This window comes from Microtus pennsylvanicus, chromosome 1 (assembly GCF_037038515.1).
Source record: "Microtus pennsylvanicus isolate mMicPen1 chromosome 1, mMicPen1.hap1, whole genome shotgun sequence".
NCBI lineage: Eukaryota > Metazoa > Chordata > Mammalia > Rodentia > Cricetidae > Microtus > Microtus pennsylvanicus.
The window spans coordinates 69,361,290-69,385,141 of NC_134579.1; the positions used below are offsets into that span (position 1 = coordinate 69,361,290).

At 44.8% G+C, this 23,852-nt stretch overlaps 2 long non-coding RNA genes across 2 annotated transcripts; one reads left to right on the plus strand and one right to left on the minus strand.

The window, feature by feature from the left end:
* Positions 1-6,865: 6,865 nt before the first annotated feature.
* On the minus strand, positions 6,866-8,194 carry LOC142839551 (uncharacterized). The gene is made up of 3 exons (XR_012908780.1): positions 8,083-8,194; positions 7,219-7,381; positions 6,866-6,921 (listed from the first exon to the last, which is right to left on the minus strand). It is a non-coding gene; the product is annotated as an uncharacterized LOC142839551 (long non-coding RNA).
* Positions 8,195-19,735: 11,541 nt separating this feature from the next.
* On the plus strand, positions 19,736-21,564 carry LOC142839556 (uncharacterized). The gene is made up of 3 exons (XR_012908781.1): positions 19,736-19,789; positions 20,418-20,576; positions 21,201-21,564. It is a non-coding gene; the product is annotated as an uncharacterized LOC142839556 (long non-coding RNA).
* The last annotated feature ends 2,288 nt before the right edge of the window (positions 21,565-23,852 follow it).

Here is a 23,852-nt window from a genome sequence, read left to right on the forward strand (position 1 = left end):
TTTTATTGAAAAGAAAAAAAAAAATTCCGCCTCCTCCCAGCCTCCCATTTCCCTCCCCCTCCTCCCGCCCCTCTCCCCCTCCCCCCACTTTTCTCCTCCTCTCTCTCCAGTCTGAAAAGCAGTCAGGGTTCCCTGCCCCATGGAAAATCCAAGGTCCTCCCCCCACCATCCAGGTCTAGGAAGGTGAACATCCAAACTGGTTAGGCTCCCACAAAGCCAGAACATGAAGTAGGATCAAAACCCAGTGCCACTGTCCTTGGCGTCTCATCAGCCCTCATTGTCTGCTATGTTCAGAGAGTCCGGTTTTATCCCTTGCTTTTTCAGTCACAGACCAGCTGGCCTTGGTGAGCTCCCAATAGATCAGCCCCACTGTCTCAGTGGGTGGGTACATCCCTCGTGATCCTGACTTCCTTATTGAGATATCATCTTACACCTGTCAGAATGGCTAAAATAAAAAAAACCAATGATAGCCTTTGCTGGAGAGGTTGTGGAGGAAGGGGTACCCTCATCCATTGCTGGTGGGAATGCAAACTTGTGCAACCACTTTGGAAATCAGTGTGACGATTCCTCAGGAAATTCGGGATCAACCTACCCTTGGACCCAGCAATACCACTCTTGGGAATATACCCAAGAGATGCCCTGTCATATGACAAAAGCATTTGTTCAACTATGTTCATAGCAGCATTATTGGTAATAGCCACAAACTGGAAACAACATAGATGTCCTTCAATGGAAGAATGGATGAAGAAAGTGTGGAATATATACACATTAGAGTACTACGCTGAGGTAAAAAACAATGACTTCTCGAATTTTGCATGCAAATGGATGGAAATAGAAAACACTATCCTGAGTGAGGTAACCCCAGACGCAAAAAGATGAACATGGGATGTACTCACTCATAATTGGTTTCTAGCAATCTTGATCTTGTGGGCTTCAGGTCCTGGCTGGCTTTTGAGAACATACAAATAACCCGGTAGCCACAGTGGCTGAGTGATAGGCATATACCAAGGCCGTGGAGAGTCAAATCTAAGATAGCCATAGAATTACTAGGACCAAAACACCAAATTTTTTGTTATGTGTATCAAACTGAGAAGTTGAACCTGTGACTGCTGAGAGACCCCAGGAAAGGGGCATATTTAATAAAGAATTCATGTAGAAAAAAACCTGATAGGAAAAAAGTATAATTCTGTTCTCTTGTTTGATATATGTTATAATCATTCAATGATGTGCCCCAAAGGTTTTTCATAGAGCCAACTGGCGCAGGACTTACCTTAACTGAAATCAGGAGAGTCCTGCTTAATACAAATACAAATAAAAATCTAATGTAATATGAAGTCTCAGCTTTGGAGTTTTATAGTTTGCCAAGTGCTGGCATAGGCAATGTCTCATTTAAAAACATACACGTTTTAAGAAGTCCCGTTATCATGTTCACACATACTTTAGTGGAGGTTAACTAGTTTAACCATGCTCCGGTCTAATGGCATCATCCACCTGAGGAATTATCAATCCAGTACAAGAGACAAGCGAAGCCCAGGGATAAACTGAGAAGCCATGCATGCAGGCAGGCAGTCCATATAAGGGTGGGATTTGTCAGCGCAACTGCTAGGTACTCAGAGTGAATGCTTTACGAGTCAAGGGGAAAAGCATGCTGAGGCTTGGTCAGCAAGAGAAAAGCATAAGAAGGGGCTGCACTGTGAAATTTCCTCAAGGGATAGTAAGGTGCTGTTGCATGTCATATGAAGAAAGGCTTTTCTAAAAACCCAGGCTAGGGACTGGAGAGATGGCTCGGTGGTTAAGAGCACTGGATGCTCTTCCAGAGGACCCAAGTTTAATTGCCAGCACTCAAATGGTAACTCACAACCATCTATTCCTGGTGAGCTAACGCCCTCTTCTGGCCTCCTCATGTACCAGGCATGTTCATGGTACACAGACATACACTTGGGCAAAACACTCATACACACAGAGCAATAATAATACTTTTAAGCTTTTTTGAAAATCCAAGAATAATCCCATCTTTTTTCTAATAAAGAAAACAACACAGGGTGGGAAAGGGTTTACCATATGTACTGACTATTAGTTGATTATCTGCCCTTGGCCAGGCTATTCATATGCACCATTGCCAATGTTCACAATGGCTTTCCAGACTGGATATTGTCTTCACTTTTAAGATTTGGAAAATAAAACTTAAATTTTCTTTCTTTGGTTCCTTTTAGAGGCTGTACTCACATTTCAAGTGCTCTTCCTTTCTCAAACAAATGAGGAGGGCCCACTTGTCTCTCAGATGTCTCCGAAGGCACCCAACTTTCCCACTCTTCTTTCCTATGCTCCCTACGCTCAAACACCACGTTCATTTGACTTGGAGAGTCTCCTTTCTACATCCGTGTGATGTCTGTGAGTTCCTGGTGGAACCAGAGCAGATGAGAAGAGAGAGAGAAAGCCAAAAATACAGAGGGTAACGGTTTTGACTTAGGCATGTGGCCAAAGTTATAAAGAAGGCAAGGAAGGTGCTTAAAGAGCCAAAGGCCAGGCTAATCCATAGCCAGACTAAGCTGTGAAGAAGAAGCCAGAGCCTGGGTATGGCCAGGCTGACTTGTGATCTGCTCTGAAGTCCTCAGAGGAAGTGACCAGGGAGGGCAGGTGGAATTTCTTGCGAGAAGTGCTTGCCTTTTCCAGGACTAGAGATGCCCTATGCAGTTGAGCAATGATGGGATTAGATTTCAATGTCTAGTGTTCCTAAATGACGTGAGTAGAAAGACTGGCGTGGTTTCTTGTTTCCCTCTTCAGAGCAAGGGCTGGTTGGCTCAATTTCATTCTCAAGAGGAAAACCTAGCTAGCGCAATGAAGGCACATTTCTTACACTAGAAATACTACAATTTAAAAATGAAGTAGAGGCTGGGTCACTAGCAAGCTTTATGGAGATTTCAATTTACGAATGATATGTTCTTAATGGGATACTAGAAGAACTGTCTCTCTCCTAGCCTTATCTCCTGCAGTCAAGGCACCCAGACCATATACCAGCTTGTATTCTACTATCACTATCCAAGACCGAGTTCTGGTTGGACTAGCCTTGGGCCTATCTGCACAGCCAGAAGAACAGTTAGCAGAGGACCAAAGTTCTCATCCCCGCACTTCTCTGTACTAGATGTTCAGCAGGAAAGAAGCTTTTGCTACTGCGAATCTCAACTTCTTTATCTGTGAAGTACGTAGAAGAAAACTTTCTCAGTGGTTGGTGTCTGAAGAAATAAAATACTAATGTGAATTTTTTTTGAAAACTGTGAAGCACTGTACTAATTCTGCAATCTACCTGAATGATAGAAATTTTCTTCTTATCGATAACTATAAAGCATTGAAACAGACCCAAAAATTGCAACTCCAACCCTTCTAATTCAGTTTCTTTTCACTTTTTTAATGGTTAGTTTTCATTAGCTCGGTGTAATTATCTTCTGGGATAAGAACTCCTTTTATATCCCTTCCCGATGATGCTGAGTAAATATAATATACTCAATGTTCTAGATGCCAGAGACATGAAGCAAACAGTGACAATGGTGATGGTGATAAATACCCAGAATTCCTTGGGCACTTTCCATGGACCATATTTGACATACTCTAGATCTCCAATCTCTTAACACCACTATGAAGGAGATATATTGCTACCTCATCCACAGATGAGAGAAGATGACTTAACAAGACTCAATAATTTCCCAAACGTCATACAAGGGCTTATTAGAAATGCTGCTGGTTTCTAAACCTCCACATGTCAATAGTGTTCCACTGCGACAGAAACCATGGTCCTTGCTCTCATAGAGCTTACAGATTCATGAAGGATGCAGACAGAGTACCAGATCAGTACACTGGGATAAGTACCTTCAATTGTCAGAGAACAGACATCTCCTAGCCTGTTAGTCATTTCCCAGGAGTCCAGGCCAGATGTGTATCTGTACACCATGAGGACACAGGTATTTTCCTCTGGACTACTGACAGCCAGCCTTGATTATACCTACTCATAATATCACCCCTCCCATTCATCAGTGCGTGTTTTCAAGATATTGGACAGTCATTGTCCCATTTGATCCTCCCAACAGATGCTTGAGATGAGTGGACTAAGGACTATTATCCCCACTTTACCTGAGGAAACTGAGGTGCTAAAAGAGAAGGCCTTGCGGCAGATAATTAGATCCATGCCCAGACCTCACTGACATCTAACCTCAATGACATGTCCTCTAGCATAGCGTCCCACAGCTTTACTAAAGCTGACTTCTCTCCTAGACAAATGTGCAAATGTTTCCAAAGACACCTCAGAATAGGACTGTGAAGACCCTGCCTTCTACAAAGGTGGTTTCCACCCAAATCAGCCACTTTGGATTTATAATACTGAGCTTTCTCCTACATCTCTAATACATTCAGCTTTGAGAATTTGGTACCCTCAGACCTTTTTAATCACTGGATTATGTTGTACTTCCTCTTGTATAATTTAAGCATCGATTGTGATCATTTTGGTCGTTCAAACAGCAATTTAAAACACAGCCGGTCCCAGTTAATATTTCTTAAGGATGCACGGTCCAGACATCCCCTTGGTATCAGATACACACCATACCTATTTTCAGGGACAAGGAAATCCACCCACACACATTCTCTGCTAGTCTATGGAGTTGGCATCCAGGCACTGTGAAAGTCTTCAGAGGCTATGACATCGTTCCACCTTCCACCTATTGCCAACATGGCGTTAAACACTGGGATGTGCTTTTGTTTGTTTTCTTTTTTGTTTGTTTTATGAGGTTGGGGATTAAACCCACAGTCTTGCTTATACTAGGTAAGCCCCGCACTTGAAATCTTTGGTGTTCTGAGGCAGAATCATGCTATGTAGCCCCGGCTGCTCCTGAATTCACTATGAATTCAGGCTAGCCTCAAATCTGTAATCCCCAGACTCTTGTGTGCTGAGATTAGAGGTATGTGCCTCCACACTCACTCCCAAAGTTATTATTTTATTTCTCCCACCTGTCTTTCTTATTTTTTCTCTGCTTCTCCAGAAGGTACCCTGTAGGGGCCAACTGACCTGTCAAATGGCACTTGTATAAAGGAGTGAGGATTAAGAAAGAAAGAGACAGATATAGAATCTGCAGGGCTCTCGGTGAACACTGCAGCAGCTCTGAGTTTATTCCCTTTTATACCCAAAGCAAAAAGAGGGGAGGGCAAAAGACATCTTTACCATGGTTCAAGGAACAAGCAAGAATAATCATCTCCTTAATTCTCAAAACATCTAGTAACCATGCTCTGAACAAACATCCTATTATTTGACCTTAAGGAGCAAGAACAAGTTTGAACTCTGACTTTAAGTCAAGATGGAATGGAGTCCCTGTGGTCTTCCCACAGTACCTAACTGTCTAGCCAGGGACAGCCCCAGACAGGCAAAGACTTTTAGCATGATTATCAATTGGTAAGGGACAAAAATGGTTGCAGCTGACACATGAATGTCTCAAGCGGTCATGAAGGGTAAGAAGGATATACATGGCTAGATCATGTCCAGTCTCGGAAACTCGGTCACTGACTTAAGGCCCATTCCTTGCTAAGTTTCATCCAGGGTTGCTAATGTGGCATAAGCATCTTTAAGTTTGGTTTCTGGTGTTCCAGGACAGAGTAGAAGATTTGCAGATATAAACAGTGCATACCTCTTTTGGGTATACCCAGGTAGAAATAGGTTTTGGTCTTACTGATCAACCTCAAAATTTGTAGATGTGACTTGACATATCTGACAGGGTCAGCAAATCAGAAACCCAGTACAATCTGCAAATTCTGGTCATGTGGTTATCAGCAAGAGGGAGGAACGGCTGGGGCAGGGAGACCAACCCCACCGCCATTTGAATAGACCTCACTCGAGGGTTTCAGGGCAAGCCGCTAGACATTGCAATTGTATGTGCTACATCTGTCCTCCAAGGGATGCTTCCAGAAACACAGCTCAGACTATGCCACTGTGCAGCATAAACTTCATCCTTGTCATCTTCCCCCTGAGGAGTCAGTGTTGCTCCCTGTCTCCAAGCTGCCGCATCTACTAGACCTAGAATTCCCTGCTCACATTGTCTTTCCCTTGCAAACTTGTGTTTGGAGTTTGCTAACTACACGTTTGAATAGCTGTTCCTTCCTCCATACTCCCTTAGGGTTGCAGTAAGCATGTTGCTCTGCAGCCATTTTTATGGTCTCTCTGCTATGGTGCCGATCTAGAATGTTCTCCCTAAAACATATGAGTCAAAGGCTTGGTCCTCAACTTAACTATTAGAAAAGGGTGGAAAGGTGGGAGGTCTTCTTACAGGATGATGAAAGGTTTGCAAAATGGTAATCTAGCTTCTCTCTTTGCTTCCCCGCCACCAGGAGGGAAACAGTTTCCTTGGCTATGCATTCCCACCATAATATACCGCCTTGCCACAGGCCCCAAAGCAAGCAAACCACTGACTGTGGACTGAAAGCTCTGAATCCATGAAGTAAATATATATCTTGTTTTTGAGATGCTCTATTTCAGGTATTTGCTAGCTAGTGCATTTGCCTTCCATGCATCTGATGGCAGCCATGCCCCCAGACCTCAGTGTCTTATCCAGCGCACAGCTAAACATTCAAGTACAAAGAAAAATGCTAAGAGAAGCTAAGGAGAGAAGGGAGGTGGGAGATGCAAAAGAAGGAGAAGGCAAAAGGAAGGATATAGAGGGAAAGAAGAGAAGGAGGAGGATAGAAGGGTGGGGAAAAACCAAGGGGAAATGACAGGAAAAGGAGACTTTGCCAAGGGCTAATCCTGTAGGAAATAGGAATAACCTCTCCACCACCTCCACTCACAGGAAACTCATATCCGTCCCACAGCATCTCAGTCAAAGTACTTACTTGGATCTGATAAGACATGTACTGACTCTTGGTTTTCTATTGATTCCGAGGAGGCTCCTAAGAAAATTTAATAAGAGTAGGAAAGATAAATAAATGTACAGGTAATAAACTCTAGATTACATAAGCAAACATTACTCAATTACATTCCTATTAATATATTGACTCTGTAATGAATTTTTGAGGTATTTAATTATCAATTTGACAAGATAATCTAGGAGTAGTTAATGATTATACCAGTAAATTGTTTTTTTTTTAAAAAAATCACTGACAATTATTAAGTCTCATAACAGACATCAAATTAACTTGCTAGAGCTGTCTGGTTAAATAGACAGCCGTTAATTATGAGGTACTTACACATGCTTCGCATTTTAATATGCAAGTCTGTTTAATGGTGGAGCACTGCCGGCAACGTGAAAAGGAAGAGTCTGCACGCGAGGCATTTCCAGATTCCATATGGTGTGACCCCTGAACAGCCAAGAGCAGGGCCTGGCACACCGAGCCAGCTTCTGCTTTTCATCTGGGAAGAGAAAACTAGAAATCCCTCAACAAGACAAACTGCTTGGGCTATGTACTCTCTGCCCTGTCTTTCTCTGTGAGTGGTCAAAGGTGAATAATCTCACACCGCTATTCGGGCCTTCTTTAAAATGATTGCTCAGGGGACTTGGTCTGTAGTTTTGTTTTGTTTTGTTTTTTTTAATTCTTTGGGGCCCATCATCCAACTCCCAAATAAATACATGGAGACTTATTCTTACTTACAAAAGTTTGGCTTGTTTCTAGCCAACTTTTCTTAACTTCGATTATCCCATCTACCTTTTTACCTGTCTCTATCCTATTGCATCTTTCTCTCATTCTTACTGTATGGCTGGTTGTGTTGCTGGGTGGCTTTTCCCTGGGATCCTCCTCTTCTCCTCTTCTCTTGCTCTCTCTTCTCATTTCTTCTTCTATTTATTCTCTCCATCTGACAACCCTGCCTATTTCTGTCTCCTGCCTAGCTATTGACTGATTCATTCTTTATTAGACCCATCAGGTATTTTAGGCAGGCAAAGTAACACGGCTTCACAGAGTTAAACAAATTCAACATAAAAGAATGCAACACATCTTTGCGTCACTGAACAGTTATTTGACAGAATAAACGAATGTCACACATCTTCAACTAATATTCCACAATAGTTGGCAACAAGAAATTACACAGCAAAGCCCAGGGTGACTTTATCTTACCTTAGAATGGCAGCTGAAGACTGACAGCTTCACAAGATGAGAGGAGATTGAGGCCAACAGGCCAGTCTTGCCCCATTGGCTTCTCAGAGATCTGGAATACCTTTGCTTCAGTTCAAGGCCCACCTGGACCTTATGGTTCCTAGGGACTCCCTACCTGCTCCTGTACAGACAAGACTTCATTCCATAAACAGTCCAGAGAGGTTTCACAGAGTCCCCTCCTCTTAACCCTTAAAGATCTAGATTTTACTTTTCTCTGAAGATCACTTACTTATCCCTTATTCACCATTATTTTTGTCCATGACTTGCTCTTCCTCATCACTATCTAAATCCCCTGGCTCCTGCCCCCTCTCCGTTAGCTCTTTCAGAGCTACACATTGCAGCTGACAGCACAAACTAAATGTTCAAGAAAGTATTTCTTCACTTGAGATGAAATAAACTGTCTTGGATTGGATTGAATCCAACGGGAGTGAATGGGACCTCGTAAGGAAGGAGAACAGAAACCAGAACTGACTACTTTAGACTCAAGCACTTGCATACAATGGAGCAGAAGAAGGGTCATTTGTGGACTCTGTATCTAGTTGACTGCAGAATATTATATACATAATAAATAAATAAATATTTAAAAAATAAAATAGTGTTTACTTTAAGAAAAAAAACAAGTGAAGATCAAGAGCTCAGGTAGGACATATGAATTTGTGGGATCTGAGCCTTTCGAGGGAGGGGTTAAGTCATAATTTCAGTTTAATCTGTGCCATGAGAGTTTGGTTATGTGATCCTGTTAGCAGTATGGGCCATTGGCCACCTGACAGGCAAGACTTAGGCCAACTTTGTCTTTGATACTATTAGAATTGCCTTTTCTTACCCAATCTTAACCAAAGCAAAGAGTGTCAGCATGAAGCAAGATGAAAGACCTGCGTCGGAGTAGGCTAGAACTTGCCCTGTGGGGAAGTCATGAAGCCAGAATTCTAGCCCAGGTTCAAACTTATAACATCAGCAGCTAACATTACTGAGAACTTACCTTGTGTCGTGCGCTGCTTTTACCTCACTTAAAGCTCCAGACAAGCAGCAGGCATGGCCTCTCTGATTGTCACATTTGGCAAGAGACTTATGAGGTGGGTAAACAATTTATTCAAGGTCAAATTGCTGATAAGTTGCCTCTCAATGACCTTAAACACGCAACTCCCTGAGGCCATCAGAAGTGTACTCTTGATGAATTTCACTCCTCTAGGGGGTGATTAAGTGGTTTTAGGCAACTCAAAGTCAAACCCCAGACATTTCAAAGTATTCCAAAGATAACAAACAGCAAATCATTGAGCATGGGAAGTTTTGTAATAATTACATAAAATAAATGCACAGTTGGCAGAAGATAAAGATCCAGCTCATCAATTTCGCATGTTCATTTGCTCTGTTTGTCAACATGACGTTCACACTGCTTTATAACCTTCTCTCTTCACTTAATAAATTATACTGATCATCTTTCCCTATCGCCACTATCCGTAATTCCAATTTTCACAACTGTATAAACAACTAGCAATAACTACCGAGTGGTATTTGGCCGAAACATCACAATAAAATAACTTCTCTGCCACTAAGTACCTAAGGAATGTTTGGTGTGTTTGCTACCAATGAACCTGCCAGAAGCATGCTAGCACACGCTAGCACAGGGCTGCTGTTTCAATAGCACACACTACCCAGAAGACAGGAAAAGGAAAGTGTGGGACCAGTTACAAGGACAGCCCAATACTGACTCAAAAGCAGACGTGTTGACCAGAGAGACAGTAGCTATCCCGGGGAAAACCTGCACGCTATGATTTCCTAGGTTTTTCTTGTTTTGTTTCATTTTGTTTTGTTTTAAGACAGGGTCACTTGGCATAGCTCTGGCTGTCCTGGAACTCACTAAGTAGACCAGGATGGCCTTGAACTCATAGAGATCCACCTGTCTCCACCTCCCCAGGGCTGGGATTAAAGGTGTGCATCACCTAGGTACCTGATAAAAATGCCAAAAACATACCCAAGGAAGACAGATAATCTATCCCACACCCAGAAGGATGAGATGAGACCTGTAACTCTCACTCCACACGAACCATTTCCAAGTGGCCCAGACCCCTTCGTATAAAGCCTGAAATGCTGAACCACGAGAGGAACCCATAAGGAAGACACTTCAAGTTGCACTTATGGGCTAGACCTTTCTGAACAGAATTCCAATAGCAGAGGAAGTAGCTCTAAGAATCAGCGAACGTGGCTACCTGGAATTTCAAAGGGTCTACACAACCGAAACTTTATAGTCTACAGAATGAGAGAAAACATTTGCCAATCATACCTCAGACAAGCTGTTGATATTGACTATAGGGGAAAAACTGTAAAATTATACAACCAAACCCCCATCAATAATTGAGTTTATAAAATAAACAGCCAGTTCTCAAAAGAAGAAACACAAATGTCCAGTAAGTATTTTTTAAACCAGGTTCAGCTTCTCTAGCCATCGGGCAAATGCAAATTACATCCACTTTGAAGTTCCATTTCACAGGAATCTGGATAGCTAAGGTCAAAACTCAAATAATAACAAAGGCTGTCAAGGATGTGTGGGAAAAGGGGGAACCTGATTCACCGCTTGAAGGAGTGCAACTTTGCCTGTCTGTTATAGAAATCAACACGAGGAGTCTCGAAAAACTAAAAATGTAATTACCATATGTTCCACCTGTATGATTCACAGACATATAACTACATATCCTAGCACAGAGATACCTGCACTCCGTGCTTATTTCTGTGCTCTGCACAACAGCAAGGAACTGGCTGAAAATGGGATTCACAGACACAATGGAATTTCATTTGGCAGTTAAGGAAAATGAAATCGTGGAATTTATGGGCAATGGATGACAATGAAAGTACTATGTGAAGAAAGATTCAGAAAGGAAAATAAATGCATATTCCCTCACATCTGTACATCCTAGGTAGCAACGCTTACACATATGCCTGACTGAAGGACTATAGGGTGTATTGGCTGAAGAACTAGAAGGAAGACCACAAGAGAGGGAGAGAGATATTGAAGAAGAGCCAGGGTACAGGTGACATTAAAGCAGAAGAGAAGAGATTGTCATGGGTGGAAAGGTGCAAAGAAGGGCAGGAGGAATGAAAGAGAAGAGAGGAGGAAGAGAAACCAGCAAAACAAGTTGTGTTTGAAAATGCCATGATGAGATTAAATCTTGTGTAAGCTAACTGAAAAAATAAAGATTAAAAAAAGAAAGAGAAAAGAACGTAACGCTGGGGATGACCTCATATGTTCCTGCACGCTTGAATTTTAAGACATCGAACACTGACGGTTTGCTAAAGTGAACAAGCATACATTGCCTGCTCAAAGCTGAATTGTGGTGTCTGGCTCTGGGGCAAAGTTTACATGATGTCAAGAGAACAGGGGTCTCCTGTGTGAAATGGCTGTGAACACAGACCTTCGAGGAGAAGAAAGAAAGCGATCAAAGCTCCAGGGATCTGAGGTGCTGAGTAAAGCAGCTTGGGTATCACTGGGATGTTTGACTCTCAATATTAAAGAAATACTCTCCGTGAAATACACCCACTGGCTACCTGCTTTCTCCATGTCAGCGAGGAGCTGACTCTGTGGTCCAGATGCTAAAAGATGATGGGATCAGGAACTCAGAAGACCTGCAAGTCTCCCATGCTGCACCTCAAGGTTTCTTGCAAAACCGCTGGTGTGGGGGCAACACATTCAACCATTTGGCCCGAGTTCTTTACATGTAAAGCGGACAGCTTGTCATGCCTGACGGCCCATGTCTGTAATCTCAGATCCCAGGTGGCTGAAGCAAGAAGCTCAGGAATCCAAGATCATCCTTAGCTATAGACTAGGTTCCAAGCCAGGGTAGGTGATAAAACAACAGAAACAAACAGAGCTGATTTAACTAGAAATTTTATTGCGTTGGTTTCCAGTTTACAAGTGAAGTCTTGATTTCCTTATTTTCTTGGCCTTTCCCCCTTTAGTCCAACACAAAGACAGGGACCACTAGAGGTCGGGCTATTTTACATTCTCCTTGAAGAAAGGAATTAAAGGTTTGTGTTAACAGGGAAGAAAACAGGGGGTCATCTATCCTGGCAAGTAGCGCCAAAATGTCTGTTATAAACTGTCCTAGTCCCATGGATTTCTAAGAAACAAATGTTTCATAATTCTCTGTGTCATTCCCTTGAATGTCATTTGAATCTACCTCCTCTTGCTGTCTCCCAATGGAAACGGCTGGTCATTATCTGTGCCCTCTGCAGAAGAATCAGATGGGACGCCATTCCTACAGCTGCAAAGTAAGATTCTAACTCAATAAATAAGCAAGGGAGTAAGACTCCAGCCTAAGTAACCCGAAATCACGTGGTCAGTGAATGGCTAGGATGGGATAAAAACGAGACATTACATAATTCCAAAGTCCACGCTGCACTCGCCACAAAATACCAATTCTTGCACACTTCCAGACTCTACTTACTATGAAGAGCCATCATTCACAAAGGAATGGGAGCTGGAGGTGAATAGAGATCCCCCAAGGATAGCATGAAGAACTTGCCTTGGCCATGGGCTAAAGTTAGCTCAAGAAGCCCTTGGCTGCTCTCAGGGCAAGCTTCAACACTAGGTCGTAAGAGCGAAGGAGCTGGAGGACAGCAAACCCCAAAGCAGTCAAAATTAAGAATGTTCTGATGTGTTGGATCAAAACTTGGGAGCCTCATGTGCTCCACCCTCTCCCCAATAACAGCTGCAAGTGTTTGTTTTATTCCTCTAACATCTGGATGGCCCGTGTGTAAACAGAATGGAGGTCAGCGTAGGGAAGGGTCTGAACGGTCTATTTCTAGGTCTCCTAAGGATACAATGAGCTGGGACAGAGTCTGTGATAGGGAAATTCTTCTGGGCTTTTCTGACAGTGTCAGCAGCTGTTTCCAGCGGCGACTTGTGATCTCTTACTGCCAGCCCGTTACTCCACAGAATGGGTTACTTGCAAAGAAAATGCCTTTATTCCTCACAGTTTGGAGACAGAGAGGTCCAAGATCGAGAGGCCAAGGTGCTGAGGACCTTGCTGCTGATGGAGTCCCAGGGTGGCACTAGATGTCATATGGCATGGCAGAGAAAGCTTGCTAGCTTGAAATCTCTCTTCCTCTACAAGTGAAGTCACAGTCTCCTCCGCGAGGACCTCATCTACCCATCTTTGTAAAGTCTCATCAGCACCACTTGTGAACACAAATAGACATGACTTTGAGGATGGTTTCAATATGAGGGTTGTCTACATCCGATAGCTACACCTTAGCATTGCTAATGCCCTTTCATGCCATCAGAGGAAAAGCAAAGGTATGGTTGGGTGATGACCAGTGCTCTAAACAGCCCAGATTCTAGTCTGGGCTCCACCAAGGACTGATCATGGGGAATATTATTCTTTTCAGGTCTCATTTTGCCATGTGGGTCTTGAGTTGGTAGAGCCTCACCTAAGGTTTCATTGAGATTGACTATTCAATTTTCAGTCATAGCGCTAGCAACTAATGCATAGGAATATGCCCATTCCGTGAGGGTATCACTAGTCACTGCTTCTCTTGGTCACCTGGATATGACGCTTCAATGATTGTCAGCCCTCCAGGTTCATATTTTTCTAACACTACCATCAGCGTTAAAGACAGAATTCTATCTACTAATCATGGCTTGTCTTCAGAAGACTACTGAAGGAAGGCTCTCTCCTTACTCAAAATCATACAAAAAAAGATCATCTGCCCAGGCATGCTTAATGTAAAACATGACTTGGATATTTAAATATACTTTTAAAGTTCTTCAGTGTATTTTCTTCTTCTAAAAAGTGTGTTGAGGTTATGGTCTTATTTGAAATAAATATACTTAAATGAAAGGCAAACACAAAAATGAGTCACTGAATTTACAAATACACCTTGAATCCCAAAGTTCTTCCCCCACTGTGGCAGACAGTGAATCGCTGATGAAGCGTTTAGCTGATGAAGGCGTCAAATATGAACATAGAAATTGAGTTATTTTATTAAATAATTTTTAGTAATCCATCAAGTAAGCATCGGTAACAAGGGATGTTCTTAACTTATTCTCGTTCCACTGGACTTTATCCTCTCCTTTAATTCTTCTTCTTTTTTAAAAAAAACTATGTGATGATCTTTTAGGGTTAACACACTGAAACAGAAATGGAGCAGCATTGGGAGCCCATGGATTGGACGCATTTTATTTTAGGACAGTGTTTGAAGAGCGGTGGCTCAGAGGTCCCCAGTGTAGAAATCTCCCCTCTCCCTTTCTCCCTCCCCTTGTTTTCCCTCCCTTTCCCATTCCTCTTCCCCTCAGACCTTTCTTTTTTATCCTCTCAAAACTCCAGTTGGCTCTACTTCCAAGATGGCTGAGACTATTGGGGTCTGATGTCATCCAGCAGAGGGCGCTCTTGGAGCAGATTTGGGTATGACCAAGGAAAACTCTGGGAGGGCAATGACAGCTTCCTTTACCAAAGGGTGACTTTGTGACATCTCGATTTCACGCTGACCCAGAGGACAGTTCATTGGTCCTACTTGAATTGTCTGCAAAAATCCTGTTTGTAGCCTTGACAAAACTCTCTGAAGATCGCCTGTTTCAGTTCTACATCCAGGAGGAGGGTGTGGGGAACCAATTGTTTAAACACAAAAACAAACAAACAAGCAAACAAAAAAAAAATAGATTTAGAAGCACACCAAGGCAGCTGCACAGTAAAGCCTCCGAGGACAGGGAATCCCGCAAATATCAATCAAGGTAGGGGAAAGTGTCAGAGACGGCCAGTCTGCTCAAGCTGACCCCGTCGTCTGCTTCTCCCTGTCTCCTAGGGCACAGGATGGCTGTCGTTCTCTTAAAGGCAACAGCAGACATTAAGAACAAGAGTTCAAATAACAGCACACAATCTACACTGGGACAGGAATCAATAGTACAGATCCACGAAAACATCAGAGCCCAAGAACACGCTTACCAATGCTCTAATCCAGAAAAAATATATAGATAGATAGATAGCCAAGGACCAAGCTCCTATATGTAACATACAAACCAAACTGAGTACGAAGGAACAGTGGGCATCTCGGATGTGGCCTTGGCTCTAAGACTTCCTGGCTCTGTTATTTGGTCAGGTCCCATGGGTAAGCTTTTGTAAGCCCCATTGTCCTTTTCTAAGTGAGCTGAACTGTAGGATCTATGAGATACTGCTCACGTGTTATGTTCTGAGCTTTGAGACTTTAACATATTGAATTGAAATTGAAAATTTCCTTGGGAAAGCCATAAAATGAAGGGCTTGGCTTGCCATTAGTATGTGAAAAATATCAACTTGGAGATGAGGACTTTCATCAGAGACTTCTACCACACACCTCCCCCCCTTCAATCTTTTGCTAGCCTTATGGTCATCATCAGTATAAGGACATCATTTCTTGCAGGGGACATCATTTCTTGCCTCGTTTGTAGACTCCAAGATAGAGTGGCCGACAGTCACCCATCAATCAACAGCAAAGCTGACATTTCTGAATGAAGATCAGAATGAAGGAACCAGGAGAAACTTCAAAGCCTGACTTCTACATGTAATTTTCCAGTATGGAACAGCTCCGGATCTCAAGGTCATAGAGTAACTGGAAGAATGAACCCGGGACACAGGCTAGATGGACTGTCTACCCTGCCGCCTCCTCACAAACCCCATGACCTAGATGGCACTGCTTAGGTTGTCTTTTCCTGGTTGTCCTTGGTTTCATGTGCTGCTTCCTCCAAACACAGCTCTCCAAACACGGGAATAATACCTTAATGCTTTCTGTGGAAGCTGAGAGCCATTGGCATCCCATGGTTGGTTGAGGTTGTTTTCAAGTCAGTTCAATAGCCCATAGAATTCCTTACTTGCTACACTTACCAGCTGACAGCTATTCATTCTCTTGCTTGTGTATGTAAGCCTTCTGGAAACAATACTATCTAAAGCACAAGTGGCTTTGATGCCAACTCTAAAGCAAGTCCGCAAGCGCAATCATTCTTAAACCCAAGGAAACCAGCATAAACCAAACACTTTGGTGATGGTTTTATATGAATCTTTACCCAAAGGCCTTTAGTTATCTTAGAGATTTTTTCTCCCTACAGCACCGTAACAACCTCCTACATAGGATCCCCAACAAACTTAGGACATCAAGTTGGACTTCCAAGGGATAGTTCCAAGGCTCCCAACCCATGTAACTATCAAGTTTCCTGGGACTTTAATTCAGGATGCGGTGCTAAAGAATGGTTGGTTAGAATGGAGGCTCAGCAGTCTTTTCAAGCATGACTGTCTCAGGTGGACTAGGAAGTAGATGATAGGCAGGTCTAGACAGGTCAGTGACCAGGCCCTGAAGTACAGATGTGCCGTGCCTCGGCCTAGATAAAGATCTCCATGCTCCAGACATCCAGCGATTCTCCTAGATCGACCTAAGATCTTGAGCTGGGTTAGGCTTCCTCCCCAAAGAACAAGGTTCAGGAGTTGGTTTGGTGCCTAACATCCAGTTACCTCTTCCCTAACTCTGCTTCCATCCAAGGACCGTGCACATATGCAGTTTCCCTGCCGTCTTCACTACATAATAACGCCACGGCAGAACCACCAGGGAACTATCCCGCGTTGTAAAAAGGAAGAAAAGTAAAGTTCAAATGGAGCAAAGTTGCTTGGGCTGACAGTCCCCAGATGATGGCTACCCTGCATCCAAGAGCCAAGAGCTCACTGACACACACTACAGATCTTGCCACAGCCCGGTTCAATGACCGGTGTTGACATCCCATAACCCTCAGGAACAACTTGCTGGCCCAGCCTAGCACTGCGGTCCTCCACACACTTCCCGCATCCCTATCCCATATTTCTCTTCTTGGCCTAAGGGCTCTCCACGTTTTCCGTTTCTTGCTCCCAGCCAAGCAGCCCAGATTCCCTCTTCCCGCCTCCACATGCAGACAGACCCTCATGCCCATTTTCAGTTCCTAGGAGGCTGCTGCCAGGGAAGCAGGCGTCCGGAGACGACAGCAGTAGCCCCAGGGAACCTCCCCCTCTAGCTGTGCCAGAAAGCAAAAAGGAAAACATACTCGCAGCTTATTTTTACTTTAATAATATTTTTGTGTAATTATCAAGGACTTTCAAAGCCTCTTGCCCCTCCTGTGTGGCAGCAATAATAAACACGCCCATTTCATAGGGGAGACAGGGGAAGTGTGGCCTAGCACGCAGGAGGGAACATGACTCATGCCCAGCAAGAACTGAGTCAGATGAAATGACCCAGGCCTCCTGACACCGGAGCTGGGGGCCGTTCACAAGGCCGGGCATCCTGCCTACTGTTACTTCCAAACATTTCATGTGGTCCTCGGCTTCGTGCTCCTTGTCCTAGCTCACTTCTGATTAAGAGTCTGCCATGATGCAAACAGGCCTTAGTCTTTCCTGAGTTCTAGCAGAACCTGTAATGTTTATATATTTTACTAGGAGCCTTAGGTATCCCCAAAGGTGGGCTTCTTAAGCAACCTTGCCATGAGAATTCAGAAGAGTGGCCCTGTCTGAAAATATAGGGCAAGGCCAAACATCCAGCTGAGGTTGGAAGTGGGAACCTCATCCCAGAAACCGGGTGATGCTCTTCTCTAGTGGCTGATTCGATTCCCTCTCTCTAATACCTGGTGACAGTTTTGCTCTGTAGGGGCAGAGACACATAAGAGGAGCTATGGTGAGCTACTTCTTGTGTGATCAGAGCAGTTTGAAATCCTGGGAAGACCTGTCCGAAGAAAGTGGTCATGGGTCTTCCTGCAGGCCATCCCCAGGGAAGAAGAAAAGGAATAAAGGAGAGCCTGTTTCCAGAAGGCTAGTAAACAGGGTAGGGGTAGGGATGGCAGCCCCAGGACACCCTTTAAGGCAATCCACCACTTTTAGCAATCCAGGTACTTGTATAGAGGCCTTCAGTAGAGTCGCTGTATAATATATAGCCCAAACCAGGCATTTTAACTAGTGGAAGAAGCTACTCATGATTTATTTTAAGATGATACGTCGTTATATGAGGATAGAAGGCATAAGCAAAGAAGGCAAATCAGGACAGGCATTGGACGGATGGCCTTCGCCATCAGTGTTGAGGGTGACAAGGAATGACTTCTACCCAGGGAGCAACAACACCATGTGAAACACAGGCACAAAGGTCATAGAGGGACATAACCCAAGCTTTCCTGGCTATCTGGGGACATTAGAAGGGAAAAAAATCTTTAGGAAGAACTGAAAATTAAAGTGAAATAGAGGTGTGGGTACCTGAGCTGGGATTTGAGGGCTAGAGGGGATTTGAACTTGAGGTAATAAGAAATCAAGCGGAGCCCATAGAGGACAGAGACTATCAGGAGGCTCGGGTCCTCTGTAGGATACGCAGGGAAAGGCAGAGTCAATTTGATGTGACTGCAGTAGACCAGGGCAAAAATGACAAGAAGGAGGCCCAGGGCCAGGTTGGTTTTGGTTCTAATTACCAGACACTGACGTGGACAAACGGTCCTCCGTTTCTAAGCATAGTTGACCAAACCAATGTTTGCTTTGTGACCAGCCACCGCTGGTTTCCCCAGGCCAGTGGTCCTCGCCCTCAGTAAGGGAGTCTCATCTAAGGAAGAGGCCATCACTCAGGTCACTTCCAAGCACTTTCTCTCGCCAACCACCGGAGAAGCAGGTTTGGACTTTCATAGGAAGTACCATTTTGGCAGTCCAACAAGCCCAGACAACTGAAGGGGGTGGCTTTTAGGGGCTCTCTTTTCCATATTTCACCTTGGAAGCATCCTTGTGAGACCTCTCTGCTTGCTTCCCAGAACCCTCAGCCTCCCTTTAGACCTTGGGGGCTTTCAGAGACCTGAAGGGTCACGGGATCACAGAGGGGCTTTCTCCTTTGGTCCGTAAGACCTCACTGTTGGTGAGGTAGGTTAGGAGAGAGTAAACAGGAATTGAAGAGCAGAGAAATGATTGACAGCCGTGACAAGCACGTATCAACTAGACCCCGTATACGGAACGCAATAAACTTTCCATCCAGCTTTCTGAAAGGACAGAGAGAAAGAGGGGAAGGGAAGGAGTAGCAGTAGGAACTGGGAGGAGTAGAAGAGTGTCCGGGGGAGGCGGGGGGGGGGGGCTTCACCAGAACTTTCTTCTTCATCCCACCTCCAGCCTTACCCCCTCTCTTATTATTTCCTCCCAGCCCAGGAAAATGGGTCTGAGGCTGTGCGGTAGGGAAGGGTAGCGGGTGACATCGCCACAGACGCTGTAGCTTGGCCCTGCAGGGTTCCTAGGGCTTTAAAGGGCCACTTGTAAACTCCTGGTGCCAAGCAGAGGCAGCGGGAGGAGCTGGGGCGCGGACAGAGGGGGGAGACTGGTCTGCCTTCAGTGCCTAGAAATCAAAGCAGCCAACCTTGGGCTTTTTCTTCCCTTCACACTGAGGCACTTTTATTGGCGAGATGAAGGGAGGCAGAGAGGGCCTACAGCCCTCGCTTCGCTTTTGGAGGTTAATGACCCAGTTAGCAGCTCTTGGCTGAGTTTCCGACATTTTGCAGACATCAAGCCCCGCGCCTCTGCCAAGTACATTCTGTTCCCTGGAGCCCGTCCAATGCATCTCAGATTACTATGTAATGCGACAAAGAGGGAGAGGTGGCTGGGAGGGGCCCGGAGAGCTGGGCGGGGTGAGCCGGCGGTAGCCGGGAGGGCAGGACGCTGAAGCCGGCTTGCTGGTAAGGGGGGGATGCCACTCTAAATAGAGCAGCTTCCCGGGAGTCGCATCCCTCGAGGGGCTTCTTAGCAGGAGAGTGAGCCTGATGAGGGTGGATAGGCCTTGTCCTCCAGGAATCCGGCCCCGTGGAGCCCCGCAAACTCCAGGATGCCGCTGGGGGTGGGGTGCAGGAGACGGGGCGGGACGGCCCGAGGTGGAATCCAAGGGGCGGGCTTAGGGGCTCGGCTCCGCCCTCGAGGCTGCCCCACTCCCACCCCTGCAGCTCCAGGGGTGAGCAGCCTGCGCGCTAATTATAGACCTGAATGGAAAGCGGCGCTTTTGAATGATCTTGTGGCTCCCACTGCCTTTCGAGGCTGAGGAGCAGGTGCGGTCCTGCTAGATACAAAGTGATTCATTTAAAAGCCCTCTGTCACGCACGCTCGCTTACTGACACACAGGAATCCTTGTGCGCTCCACCACCCAGAGGATTCCAGAACTGGCTTAAAAGGATTTGAGCCCAGGAATGCAGGACAGAGACCAAGAGACTTCTCATAGCTCCTCATCACTCTTCGGTAATCTCACCGAGTAGATGAGAGAGTCCTAGGCCTTCTCAAAATCTTTAAAAGGAGGGTCTTGTTTTACATTCACAGCTGGAGCAATGGAGGCAGGGATGTGTTCTGAGAAGTGCCTGTGGGAGAGCCAGGGAGTCAGAGTGAGGCTAAAGGGAAGTTTGAGGTCCTGCCAACCCCTTTCTCTGTCTGACCAGATTGGAGCCTGAAGTCTCCAGATCCGAACCTCTCTCACGGCACGTAAGACCACCTTTTCTCCCCAGGTGTGACACCTACCTGTTGTACCCCCTAGACCCAGTCCCACCAGTAATCCAGCTGAAGCCAGCAGGCAGTTAACCGATCTGGGAACAGGCTGCGCTGGAAACTGCCCATTTCCCGGTGTGTTATGTGTGAGTTAATCCCAACAGGGCTCTGTCAGTACAAACCCAGATGAGGAACTACAGAGGGGGCAAAACACAGACTTTCTTCCGTGTCAGCATCTTACGCCCACCTCGGGTTCATAGCCACAGTTAGCCAAGACTTTTCATGACTGGAGGACCTACTCCAGGCTGCATAAGCACCATCAAGCCTTGTTCCCATTTGATGGAGTCCTTGCAGAAATGGAGTCCTGCAGGGAGGAACTGGCTGGCTCACCATCATCTGACGATGAGTGTCTGTGGAGAGAGCCCAAAACAGGCCTGACTGGATCCTGAGATGAAGTCAATACATTTCTTCCTTAGGTCAAATTGTAAAGCCCACTCAGTCGCAGAGAAAGATTGCTGTAAGCAACCTGGGTATTTGCCCCCAGCCTCCCCTCTAGGTCTCCCACATCCCCGTCTCCCATTCTCGTCTGCGTTGGGCTCAGAGAGATGTTGTTTTCTCTAGGTAAAAGCTTCTAAACTCAGTCAGTGAGTCTGACTTTCAATCAAAAGTGAGTCCATCACATCACCTGTACCGACCAGTGCCACCTCCCCTTTGCTGACCGTCTTGGACCTAACCTCCTTTCCACTGGCCACTCCAGGACTTCCATCAGTGTCAACGGGTCAAGAGGCAACATGGAGTCGCATATGGAAAGAAACAGAAATTGGGGGTAGAGATTATTGCAATTGCTTCTCACTTGCTGCTTACAAGTTCTATATCTCGGGCGTTGTAAGTTCCCATTCTTCCCAAAATCCACCCGGTTTCGTCCAATCCTTTGAACACAGCAAATGAAGAACTACAATAATAAAAATCTCACATGGCCGTGCAATACTGTATGTGTCTGAACTGGCAGTTGTCGCGTTTCTCTGAGAACAGGCAAATGTGAGCATTCTTGTACCCGCGCAGGTGCCGCTCTGATCTGCAGTCCGCACTGTTCAATCTGTCCAGGTCTCGGCTTTGTCCTCTGTGAAAATGGACATAGCATGGCTTATTGACGCTGTGCTTCAGGGCTGACTCAGGAAGGAACACAGGGCTCCGAGAGTCTCTTCAATCGGAGTGCCCAATTGAGAGTCTGAATTCTATTTTTTGCCTTGGATCCACTTTTAAGGTTTTGTGTGTCTCAATTCCATAAAGTCCAAGAGGATAACAATAGTACCCACTTTGTAACTATGTGGACGAAATGAGTTTATGTGTGTCTCAATTCCATAAAGTCCAAGAGGATAACAATAGTACCCACTTTGTAACTATGTGGACGAAATGAGTTTAAATGCACAGGGCTGAAAGATATGCCTGGCACATAGTGTTCAGTAGGATGAGATGAATCGTATGTATAGGGACTTCCAAGAATAATGCCTATCACAGAGACCATGCTCACTAAATAGCCTCTGTATGTTTTTCCTCGTTTTTAGAATGGAATTCCCCTACGATTAAATTTGAATATTGTATATGAAAAACATGTGGGGCTCTGTAAGACGGCTCACAAGCTACAATATTAACTTAGCAGCTAGTGCACTGATTTAGCAAATATTATGTATTAACCATGTGTGATCAAACTTGATGTGTAGAGGTAAACAATGCCTATGCCTTCAAGGGAACAATAAGCAAGTGTGGACCTGCTATAAATACACAAACATCTGATAACAGGGAAACCTGGTGCTCCATTTGACTAACACAAACCGCCAAGTGTCATAATGCATCCAGAAGCAAGAAGCCTATAGGTGGGATGAGGATTCAGGATTAAATGCAGTCATGGTAGAAAGAACACAGTGCTTCCTGGGGGAATTATTGTGATCTAGGGGACTGAAGAGATGGCTCAGTGGTTAAGAGCACTGCCTGCTCTTCCAAAGGTCCCGCCTTCAATTCCCAGCAACCACATGGTGGCTCACAACCATCTGTAATGAGATCTGGTGCCCTCTTGAGGAAGAGATCTGATCAGTCAGCCTCATCAACTTAGACCATGAAACCCAATATGGACAAGTTTAACAGAACCACCATATATGGGCTGCCCATGCCTGCAGCAGCATTGCCAGGGCATAAATTTTTATTTCAATTTTTAGACACTTAGAGATGACAATAATTCCCAGTTTTAGAAATGAAAAGTTGAACCCACCTAGGAATGGGAAGAGCACATTCACCACACTGCATGATTGCCAGTGTTCAGAGAACACAACCCAATCAAAGAAGGGGCCAAATAAAGATAGCAGACTAAAGAGGAGAAACCGGGAGGCGGAGTGCTCCAAAGAGACCAGGGATAACCAGGAGGGTCCCAGAGGTCTTCCTTATAGTCTTCTGTATGCCTCTGTTTCTCATCTATGAAAATTTTGGAATAAAAAAGTTAGGCATGTTTGTGCATGCTTGCAATCCCAGCGTTCGGGAGGTGAAGGGAGGAGGATGGGGAGCCTGAGGTCATCTATTACTTTTATAGAAAGTTTGAGGCGAATCTGAACCTCAAGAACAGAAATGAACAAAATAAAATGTACTTAGCACAACACTTGACACATAGTAGGTGCTATATGAACGTTCACATATTTTGTAGAAGACATTTCACATATTATTTCGTAGAAGACATTTTGAATGTGGTGTGTGCTATTTTAGATCACACCGTGTAGATTACATAACTTCAGAATGTTATATATTGTCAATCGTCTTCACTATACTTCTCTGCCCCGCCCTTTTAGTCCCAGATGTCTTTGACATGCGTTCTTCTCTCAGAGCACTGGCTTCCGACCTAGAGAATCCGAGCAGAATAGGTAAGGCAGTATGGGGACCGACTCTCTCCATTAGTGTGGGAATGCTGAACGAAACAGTTCAGACCCAACAAGAACAACTCCAACGGCTCACAGATCCAGTCCAGAGCCTGGTAGGCTGTCCCAGCCAGGGATCAGGGCACATGAGTTGGCATTGGAAATATCCAAGGTCGGAAGCTCACGCAGTGCTGAATCATCAGACCAGGGTCCACCCTCTTTCTAGCAAAGACAGACCAGACTTTAGCTAGGAGGATAATACTGGGAAGGTAGAGCATCAGGAAAGGAACAACAAAACCAGGCTTAGAGCAAAATCCAGGTAGAAAGGAACAGAGATTATAACAAATTTAGGGGTTCAGAAGAGGATAGACGT